This window comes from Lactuca saligna, chromosome 4 (genome assembly GCF_052625555.1).
Source record: "Lactuca saligna cultivar CGN05327 chromosome 4, ASM5262555v1, whole genome shotgun sequence".
Taxonomy (NCBI): Eukaryota; Viridiplantae; Streptophyta; class Magnoliopsida; order Asterales; family Asteraceae; genus Lactuca; species Lactuca saligna.
Window position 1 is genome coordinate 115,723,127 of NC_136420.1, and position 11,490 is coordinate 115,734,616.

An 11,490-nucleotide genomic window follows, 5' to 3' on the forward strand; every position below is an offset into this window, starting at 1 on the left:
TTAGTCATCTAAATCCAATCATCATAAACTGAAAATTGAAAAACAGAATCTTAGACGATGAGATTGATTTATATACATGTCTCATGTCCATACAATATCTTGTAGAATGAAGGAATAGTTGGTCACTTATCTTAATTAGGGCCAACATTTGATTTTAATCAAATTTTAGCAATGGATTTGGAAAGAACCTTTGTTGGTTATTCTAAATTTATACTTGCAATTGTAGTTGACAACTTATCAAAGTGGGAGACTATTGGATTAGGTGCATAAGGTCTTAACTAAACTGGTACATTCTTAGTGAATAAAAACAAAGTCCTTTTTGGGTTACCCTCAACCATAAATAGCTAGAAATGATGTTAGGAGAGAAAGGAAAAGATTTAATAATTAATTAAAAATTAATTAGAAATTGTTGGAATTAATTAATCATAATTAATCTAGAATTAATTCAGGATTAATTGGAATTAATTAAAGGTGCAAGGGTTGAATTGTAATTGTTTAATAGTTGAAGAAAATAAGAAACTCTAGAACTCTCCATGGTATGGTTGGTTTTAATGAGGTTTTTAGGGTTTCTGGAAGCATCCTATATTTGATAAGGATAATTGCCTTGATTAGTTAAAATTTGAATATTTTATTAATCAAATCAAAGTTTAACTTGGATATCCCCTAGCTATAAATACCTCCCCTTGGGCATCAAATTTTGTGGTTCTCACTTCCTACAAGGTGGAAAACGAAATTATCTTCTTCTCTCCTCTCTCATCTTTATTCTAGGGCTTTCAGTGTGAGCCATTAAAGGCGGCCATACATTTGTTGCTAGCTTTCTGAAGTAGATTCGAGGATTCTTAAGTATTATATATGATTATAACTCAAAGGTATGTAATTCTATCCAAGAATTTTGGTTACACCTAGGGTTTATGATAGTTTCAATAGTATGTTGTTAGAATGTGTAAAGACATAGATCCATAGGTTGCATCTGCCCATAATTAGATTTTATGATGATGCCACTATGCAAATATGTTTAATGTAACCTACAAAACCATCAATCTAAACTCGACCAAAAGTTTGGATTTGAAGTCTATTATGAATATAAGACCATGGAGTTGTCCCAACTCCCAAGATCAAACCATTAAAGGGAACAAAGCACCAAAATATGGACCAAAACACCATAAACTCATAAATCCAAAGATGAAATATAATAAAGCAAGGATCTTTACAACTTACAAGGGTCCAGAAGGTAGATGAAGGTTGAGATATTCTGTTCTAAAGCTCAAAAACTCAATCTTTCTTATTTACAATACTCTAAAGCACCAAAATCACCTAAATAGATGAGTGAAGAGGGGAGAGGCTCAAAGTTATGAAAAAGGAGGCTATGGTTTGCTCCCAAGGAGTTCTTTGATGTGATGGAGGCTAAAAAAATAACTAAAACACAAAACAATGCTTTAAATATGATTTAAACCCTAATCTTATCAGCTTGGGTTGCACGGCTCACCACGTCGTCGTAACATTCTTACATCACCATTGTGACGTATTTCTCAAATTCCATTCCATCTTCAAACAATCATAACTTCTTCATTCTAAACCTATTTTCACTGATCTTTATATACAAAGGGAAGGTAATAACATTCCTAAAATTCTATCCAATTACTTTTTACTTATTGCTTACATAACTTAATTCATAAATACATTTAAAAAGTCTAAAATATCACATTTTCCTATTTCACCCCTGTTGGCTCCAATGCACAATTCAAGGGATTAAATCACATAAACATCATTTAATAAGGTCCAAACTTTATCCCTTGAAGCCCAAGATCTTTACTTGATCAAATTACGGTCCGCTATCTCAAAATAAGAAACATCTAGAAACTAGATGTTACAATTCTTCCCCACTTAAATTGGATTTCGTCCTCAAAATCCGTCTCGATTAGAATCTCAGAAAGCAACTCCATACACAATCCGTATGCTTCCACTAACCATTTTGTAAAGTCAATGTATCCATAATATATTACAAGACCACTTGGAACCTAGCATATGCCAACAAAACAACCTAATCACCTGAAATTGCACAACTGCAAAAACCACCTTCCTTACTCGATGGTCTGATCAGCTCTGATGAAACCACTTAGAGTGAGAAACTCCCGATGCTACAAACACAACTCAATTCTAATGTACAAATGCAACCCAAGTCTAACAGTAGACTTCCCAGGACCGGAATCCATTGGTCTGAAATCCAAGAAATCATACCCAAGACTAATGGTCAACCCCTAATCTACCCATCCCCTAGTCCCCAAGACTAGAAAAACTATCATATCATGCTAAAATGAGCGTTCACAATGTTTTGACCATAAAAAACAACCTAATCTCCTCTATGGAAATTTATGACTGAAAGAACTCAGATGAACACTTCGAATTCATAACAAACTATCACCAACCCATATCTCCCGCAAGTACAACAATAGAGAGCTTAAAATCTCCTGTTGCATCCAAAGTTCATCCCGACTCAGGCGTACAACCACCTGATAGATCATCCAAGAGACTTACTAAGAACCCCATCACTGGTAATTTAACTTGCACAAAACAATTCTTAAATAGCCACATGTTGAGAAGAGACTCAAAAAGGAACTATTAATATATAACCATGACTTTTCCAACAATTTAAAATCCAACTAATGCCCGACCCAACATGCCGGTTACAGAGCCACTAATAGTATTCCCATACTGCTTAAACATCCAATTATGTCGAAAGACTAATGAACCAAACATACGGTTCTCCACTACACAACTATCAAGTCCAACTCACATAAGGCATATCCACGATGGTTCACAATATGTTGTGACACCACCTAATCATGGGAATAAGCAGCTCACAACTCTACACCGTTCTCGCCAGCATCCAACAACGGGCATGAAGACTCGCGACCAACACCTTAGTAGGCATATAGGTACATGACCATCATCCTACTGACCTGTAGGAACCCATTCAATATCCCTCCCAACACTTTGCCAAACACAACACAAACCATATCATCCTATATCACGCCACCCTTCGACATTCCATATTGATATTAACACAAAGTCAAACGAGAACATGGTCGTATGTAACCAAAAAAAATAAGATTGACAGTTGAACGCTTGTTCCAACTCGAAAGAAATAAATTAGACAAGAGCCATACAAAAAGTTGGACCAAGTGTTATCATGCTATCTTATTTAGTTCACCTAAAATCCTCACTGTTATATTTGATGAACTACCACATTACACACCCCAATGAGAAGACACAATCAACCCTAGATCTACTACATTCCTTCATCATTACAACCTTACTTAAAGGGTGAAGTAATAGTGGATCTAATGAAATGAAAAACCTTAAATACTAATAGAAACATTCTCCTAAACAACTGAAACAAGATCCCAAACCTTAAATAAAACATTAACAGATTCTATTAGTGCGTAATTAACCCAATTAAACTTCCAAATTTGAAGGAAAATTCTTGCATCATCAAGAAATATTGTTAGAACACTGATTAAATCGAACCTAAATACCAATCCCATATACGTGACATCACAAACTAAGCTTTGTTTAACTTGATGTCACACCTGGAAAATTGAACTTCTCTCTGATATTTGAACTTCCAGTAACCAAGGACAACTGCGAAACTCTAGCCTGTTAGGAATAATAATTCCACAACCAAAAATGCAAGAGTATACATATCTATAAATCAACATATACACTTGACAAAACTTGACGAAGGGTTGACATACCAACTACACCTTCAACTGATACAACTCAAAACATTTGAACAACCTAAATTATTATTTATTAGTGATGAACATAGTGACCAAAATGATCGAAAATAGATCAACAAACTAAACCCAATGACCCCAAGAAAAAATACATATAATGAACTCTAAAGTTGATCAATAGATCAACATCTTCCCATCCTTGGCCTTAAATATCGATCCATACAATGAGCTAACCATGCTCTCTATACCTGATACACATCCAAGCGGCTCAAATGATTCTCTATCAAGATCCCTTGTCCTCTTGAATGGAACTAATGGCCACATAAAGTTCCTTGCCCAACAGCTTCCTGCTATGAGGATAACTCATATTTCCCTGACAACATAATCTTAATGGCAACTTTCTCTACACTCACAATCCGGCCAATCCTTGAATTCTCCCTGATCACAAAGGAATCTAACGGATCCTTGAGAAACACAATGAGAAAACTTCCTAATCAGGAGCACTTCGATGGTAGCCTAATTTCCTTCTAATTAATAGTAATAAACCTGAGACCTAGTCTTAGATGCTCGCTTTTTATGTATCTAGGACTAAAAATTAGTCACTAATATATCAAAGTATTAAATACAAAAAATCAGTGTTTGATAATATCTCATTTAGTCTCTATTTTGTTTACATTGATCCTATAATTTTTTGTAAAATTAGTCTCCGATACTACCTTTTGAGGGCTGAATATCAATCCTTGATACCATATCATTCGGTCTCAAATATGTTTCCTTCTAATACCTATTTCATCTCATATTAATCCTTCCTTCTTTTGTGGATGAAACTCGAGAGCAAAAACTCCCTTATCTCCCCTCTTTCTCTCTCTTGCAAAGTGTTGTGAGCTTTTGAGTGTTCAAGTTACTTCTCCTTTTAAGGCTTATTTGGTATAAGTCTATAAGTCTTAAGAAGAACTAACTATAAGTGAAGACTAGCATGTTGAAGTGGTTTACTCTTGTTTGGTGGATACTTCAAGAGAAACTCTACTTTGATTCATTGCCATCTTCATCACCTTCCAACCTCCCAAGAGAAATCAAAGTCTTCGAAGGTTGTATTTATTTTTCCTTCATCACCTTCCAACCTCCCAAGAGGAATCAAAGTCTTCGAAGGTTGTACTTATTTTTCCTTCTATGATTGTTTTAATCTTTCCATGATTGCAAAATGATCCTTAGTGGGTATAAATGTTTTTATTATTATTCAAGTTTTAATGATTCTGTTGCCTAATCTTGTAGTTTTTATAGACTATTTTTGAATAAAACCCAACAAGTTTATTAGTGTGAAATTTTTTGTGATATTCTTCGGTGTGAGTATTGTTGTGATGTTCTTCAGTGCAATAACTTATGTAAGGTTCATCAGCATAATAAATGTTGTGAGGTTCATCGGTACGAGCTTTTAGGGTTTCTTGAGGATGCATTTTCTTCAGGTACTTCTTATTTTTGAACACTTATGGATGAAAAGTTTTTCTTTATAACTTTTTTTTTCAAGATTCTCCTTTGGATCTGAGATCTCCTCTTTTTATACAAGTTTCTTCTCAAAATCTTCTATATCTCCTTGTTTCTGGTTGATGACTTTGTTTTTCAGATTCAGTTAAGCCATTTTCCCAACAAATAAAGGTTTCTGTTCTTGCATCAGTCCTATAAAACAAGACAAATGTTTCGATCGAAGATATTTACAAATTTCATCATCATACACAAATGTGTCTTTATCAATTTTTCCTCTAGTAAACTGTTCACTTATCTCATAGAAGTAACACGTATCCGTTTCAAAGTACCATAAATAATTATAAATGCCATAATCTTTCTTCTCCAATTGTGTCATAACTTGAAGATCCTGATGATTGTATAAATATTTCTTCTTCTTCTTCTTCTGATTTTCGGGTTTTAGAGATGATGATTTTTGAACTTCGGAACTTGAACGGATTGAAGAACCAATGTTCTAAAGCGCTCCGATATAAGTTGTTGGTCTCCTGATCCGAAGACTCGTGTATGAATCTAATAGAAATGCCGAATAATAACACAAGATTCAAGAAATAAAAACTTATTTTATTTGTTGGGTTTTACGTTTAAGCACACCAATTCGAAAATAATATATTTTCTAAATCCTCTCCAAGAACTCACAAAGAACTCTTAGATCTTTCTACAGAAACTCTCACTTGGAATATAATACGAATCATCAGCTTTCAACTTATGAAAGCACTGATATAAATAGTAGTCTAAACAAACTGATTACCACGAAGTTAGGAGATAAAACTTTTTGTAGATTCTCCAGATCTTCTGATTAAATCAAATCACTGATTTGTCAGGATTGAATCTTCTAAGATAAAAATAGATATGGTAGATAATGAACAGATGTTCAAAATACTTTTTCACCAAGTAACTATGATTTGTTCCAGATTCGGACATCAACATAGCGGGTCATCTATTGATCAGCTTCAACTTTAACTCTAGTAGCTTTAGCTTCAGCTAATGGTATCTGGTTGTGTATCATCAGCGTCAGTGGATTTTCATGCTGATAACACCTTCAGTGGCTTTACATGCCAATAACACCATCAATGCATATGTCATCAGCATGTCTTCAGTTCTGGTCAGCAGATTATGATCTTCAGTAGCACCAGAAACTTCAACAACATCAAAACACTTCAGCAGCCAGATCTGATGAGCTAAGGCATCTCAGATCTGGTCTCTGTTCTTTGACATATGGACTATAGGGTTTGGTAGATCAGTAACATATATCTAACAATCAAGATGCAAATAGTCTAAAGTAGACTTAGTTGCGTGAACAGGTTTATCAAAACTTACTCTATTTTGCTTTCTAAAGATGTAATGTAATGCTCACAAAATCCCAACCCAACAACCTTATGTCCTCCAAGAAGTCCTTTCTACCTTTTCACTAACATCCTAACCTCATGTTCCATAATCTTATCAACCATTATGTTTCCTTCAAGTACATGAAAGGAACCTTTCTTGATTCCTTTCATCACTAATTAATAAAGCACCCCCGGTGACTCTTATTACTCCATCTTCAACATTGTAGTTAGAACGAACGTTTAGAAATTAGCACTCCTAAAGAAATTAAATTCTTCTTCAGACCAAACAATTGTCGAATATCAGTTAAGGTTCTATTTGTGTGTCCCATCATGCATTCTAATGGTTGTTGACCCTATTCCAACAACACTACATGACATATCACTGCCCATTAGGTCGAGCTTCCACCTTTTCATAAGAATTGAACCAATCTTTTATTGATGTCATGTGAGAAGAATATGCACAGTCAAGAACCTAAACATCTGATTGACTTCTATAAGCAATCACTGAAAGCATCACATCAGATTCTTTTTGTAAGTTTCAAATATATTTTGTTCCTTTAGGTTGTTTTGATTAAGCTTTTAGATTTCAAATCTACGGTTCGGCTATAAATTTCAGAAAAAACATATAAAGTTGAGCCTACAAGCCGCTTCTTTCCACGCAAATACAAAAGAGTGAGACCAGTTAAGTACATTTTGGTGTGTTCTATGTGGGCACCTACGAACGGAAACTGTGATTATCGGCCAACGATGACAACATGAAAGATAACATGTTTCCCATCATGAGTGGAAATCTTGAATTTATGATTATTAGTCATGATTGGGAATTGGGGGTAACATACTAAAGAGTGTTTGGATGTGTAATTTGAATTTGAAAGTTATTATGGGATGTTTATTAATCCGAATCGGAGAACTGTGATAATTATAAAATATAGTTTAAATAAGAATTTCACGAGATGAACAATGTAAGGGTAGACTTAGACATGTTAGATTAAAATGGCTAAAAGGACACATTTTTGTATTTTACGATTCCCCAATTCCTACAAAACCCGGTCCAGATAACCAGGGAGAGGTGTTACAAGAGAAGCTCTCATGATTAATATGTAGAGAGAAAATTCATATTAAAAAGACGAGAAAGGAAATCCTCATTTTTGAACACGTTCTTCGATATTCAGACAAAAATCTACACCTTGAACAAATCCTCATTTTTGAAAGCAGCGGTTGGTAATATATCTATCCTCTTTAATTTTTATTTTCAGATTTAAGTTATTTGAAAGCAATAAAAGAGTATGATGTTGAAACTAGGATATTGCCAGTGGGGGCCTGCGTTCGCACAAATTATGACATAGGTTCGACCAACTTGGGCCGACCTTAGACAGGCACCTCTCCGTAATGTGCAATGGAGATCACCAGCCTAGGCCATAGGTAAGTGAGTTTTCCATTCTCCTTTTATGCAACAATCCAGCTTCTGTTTTCTTTCTTCAGCCTCCAATGTGGGATCAGGTTCACATATTGTACTGTCTCTCCCTCTCAAAAGAATTGTAATCTTTGATTGTGGTAAATGGGAGAAGTCCATTCCAAAATTCAAGATTAAGACAAATTAAGTTGATGCATGCTTCTGAATTACAATGTTTTCTTTGTATCAAATAAATAGTCATAATTAAATTCCACATAATATGCTTATTTGTTCTCTAGTGCATGGTATTACCGATGTCAAGTTACAGATGAATTGTAACCATATTTTGTAATAGGAATAATGCGATCAGGAAACGTTGATAAAAGTGATCACCATCTTACTAGCTAATTGAGCAGGATCTGTTATACTCTATATGCCAGGAAACATATCTCATGAAAACGACTTAATTAAAGGCCAATATATAAGTTTGAAACTTACATTGGAGCTACAGGTGTGCCAAACACTTCCGACCTCTTCTTTGGAAAGTAGAGTCCTGGTTCGAATAAATTGATAGCATTATTAGCCATAACAAGGTAAGAAGTAAAAATCATTAATGTAATTTTGGACTAGGATTGGAGGGGTGCGCCACGCCCAAGCTGTAGTGCAACGCTAAGGCGACACTCGAGAGGCCCAGCAGCAAGCTACTGTGATCGACTCTCCCCCATAAAAAATAAGATTAATATCGAGTAGGCCGATGGCCTACATATCAGATATTAAACTGATAAGAACAGATACTACACTTGATCTTAGCCAAAAGGCCGAGAAAGGTATGCTTTTCCTTTTCTTGGGGCTTGGTTTCTATAGCCACTGCCATCTTGTATGTAATCTTCTCTCACCCGATGTGGGAGAGCAAACCTTCATATCTGCTGGTTTAATCTTTCCTATATAGTTCAGTAACTGGTGATAAATACCATCATTATTTAATTAATAAAAATCACCATACAAGGTCATAATTATTAACGACTTTTAACTACATGAAAGCTGTCGAATTAATATTACTATTACTATTTGCACATTTGATAAGGAGGATTAGGATATAAAAGCTTTGACAAACTAAGAATTTTTAGGGCTTCCCAGTCAAAGGAAACCCTTCCAGAAATTCTCGATGGCCAAGGGAGACCCAAGGCCAAAGAGGGGGTTTGGAAATAGTTTTCAACCAGCAATTGACGCGCCTCGGTTAATACCTCATTAGCTGCGTCATTGCCCCAAGCGCAAAGATGGTTGTAATTGTCGTCCACCTCACCTTTTATTCCTCCCTCTCTTTCAACACCTTCTACTTTCCTACCGATGTGGGACAAACAGAAGTCTTTAATTTCTCCCTCTACAGAAACGCATCATCATAGACCTACCTCATCAAAAGTTTAACTCCTTTATTTTCAGTTTAAAATGAGAAGCTGCTATTTTTCATTTGTTTTTTACTCCATGTGGGTAACTAATTCAGAATTAATTGACAACTCTATTTATTTATTTATGGTTCACAACCCTCTTGTTCTGCTAACAGTTTTTTACTACTTTTTTATATCTTTACTGACTGTGATTTTAAAGGAGACGGCCGCCCAAGCTCTCATTTTTTTTCTAGTTATGTTGTGTGGACCATTCATTATTAGCCTCCGGAGTGTTCTTTGCTAAGTTGTTATCCATCGTAACACCAAGATTCAATACCAGCACACTCTTGACATTAGAGATGTAAACCCAACATAAGTTAATTAACAAAAAGGCATATGTTGCTTAACCGCCCCAATCTTTTAAAAGAGTCCCTGCAATTGGAGTCCATCGCTTGAGAAGTGGAGCCCTATTCCTATATTGTTGGTGTTGGGATTAGAACCCATGCATCATCCCTTGCTAGTATGTGTTATGCGATTTATCTCTCATGTGATGGTCGTGTGGCGTGTGTTGCGGGGGAACTACGAAATTTAAGGCTTGGACACTATAATACCTCATTTTGAGTGTCAAATAGAGAGAAAATTCTTTTGTATGATGTCTCTACTTCGCTTTTGTGGGACTGTGGGAATTAAGAAACGACATTATCGATGAATCTTTTAATAAGGGCGTGTGGAGAACTGAAGACTATTTTTCTTAAAACAGTATTGTGAAAGCGTTTTATTGGATTTCTGTTAGGAGTAGTAAATTTACTTTGGATTGTTGTACTTGGTTAAACTCATCTACCTTGAATATGTAACTTGTTGTGATGCCATGTTTTTCCTCGCTAGCATTTGCCTAACTTGGGCTTGCTTTTTCTTAATATATGTTGCTTAAAAAGAAATATACATAATAGTATCATCCCTCCTCAAAGTTATTATGATTTACGTTTTTATATAAAAAAAATTTGGAAATAAGAGTAGAGGAGCATCCCTGGTGATAAAAAGCTATAACAAATACATAAGTATGTGAGCGGATGGATGAGGTGGGAGACTGGCAAACTATATTTCTAGTGATAGATTATCGATAGAACATTCGTTTATATACTTAAGGTTAAAAAGTATTTTTTTGAAATTTCGTGTTTTACGCTTTACAGATTTTATTGCGGATCTTTGATTGGTCGTAACTTCTTCGTTATAACTCGGATTTTCATGTTCTTTATATTTTTGAAAACCTTGTTACGAGATCTACCACTTAGTATATTCATAAAGAGAGTTTTGAACATTTCTTTTTCGACTCTTATATTACTAATCTCATAATAGGTTACAATAGTAGGTTACAATATTTGAGCTTAGATCATTACATTGATTCGAAATATCGGGTTGTCACAGCTGCTCCCCAACATCACAACCTCTTTACGTCAGGTTCAGGCATGGATTTTGATTTCCTAAACCCTTTCACCATCACTACCACAACCTCTTCCTCCCTTCTCGATCGTCTATTAGTGAATTGATTACACATGGGAGTTATACTTCCTCTTAATATTTCTTGGTCTTTTAGCCTATTTGCTTTTTATGGTCTTTTGGTGGGCTTACGATGCTAAGTAGTTGTTGTTAATTTATCACCAGGTTCTTTCATCTTTGTAGATTCTCATTCTTAAAGACTCTTACAAGTTTCTCAATCTGGTGACTAAGCTACCTTAAGATTAATGTTTCTTCTCCGTTGAGTTTACATATTCAATTATTTTTTTCAATACTTGAATCTAGGAAATAATCGATTCGAATTCCTACATATGTACTCACCAGATGAAGAAGTTTGTGTATCCAGGTTCGTTGTATGACTGTATTTGGTTAGACTTTATATTTTCCTTTTGTATTTCTTTATATATTTGATTGTCAAGTCTTTAGATTTAAGTCTTTAACATTGTCTTGTTTAAAATAAGTATTGTGTTGGATTTAGAGAAATCTGAGATAACTAGAACAAAAGGAAATCAATTGAAATTAGGTATCGGGTGCTCGTTGTTTCTTTCTTAACTCAGTTAATTGATTTAGTTCATTTAGGTTTTATTTTCATTCTAGTTATCTTTTTATGTTGA

General features: G+C 34.9%; 1 long non-coding RNA gene, 1 other non-coding gene and 1 pseudogene across 2 annotated transcripts; 1 reads left to right on the plus strand and 2 right to left on the minus strand.

Moving 5' to 3' along the window:
• Positions 1 to 4,624: 4,624 nt before the first annotated feature.
• Positions 4,625 to 8,491, plus strand: LOC145042654 (uncharacterized). The gene is made up of 3 exons (XR_013680709.1): positions 4,625 to 7,114; positions 7,200 to 7,804; positions 7,886 to 8,491. It is a non-coding gene; the product is annotated as an uncharacterized LOC145042654 (long non-coding RNA).
• Positions 8,492 to 8,611: 120 nt separating this feature from the next.
• LOC145044369 (U2 spliceosomal RNA) lies at positions 8,612 to 8,807 on the minus strand. Its single transcript, XR_013681325.1, has one exon. It is a non-coding gene; the product is annotated as a U2 spliceosomal RNA (small nuclear RNA).
• Positions 8,808 to 9,111: 304 nt separating this feature from the next.
• LOC145044373 (U4 spliceosomal RNA) lies at positions 9,112 to 9,255 on the minus strand (annotated as a pseudogene).
• Positions 9,256 to 11,490: the final 2,235 nt, after the last annotated feature.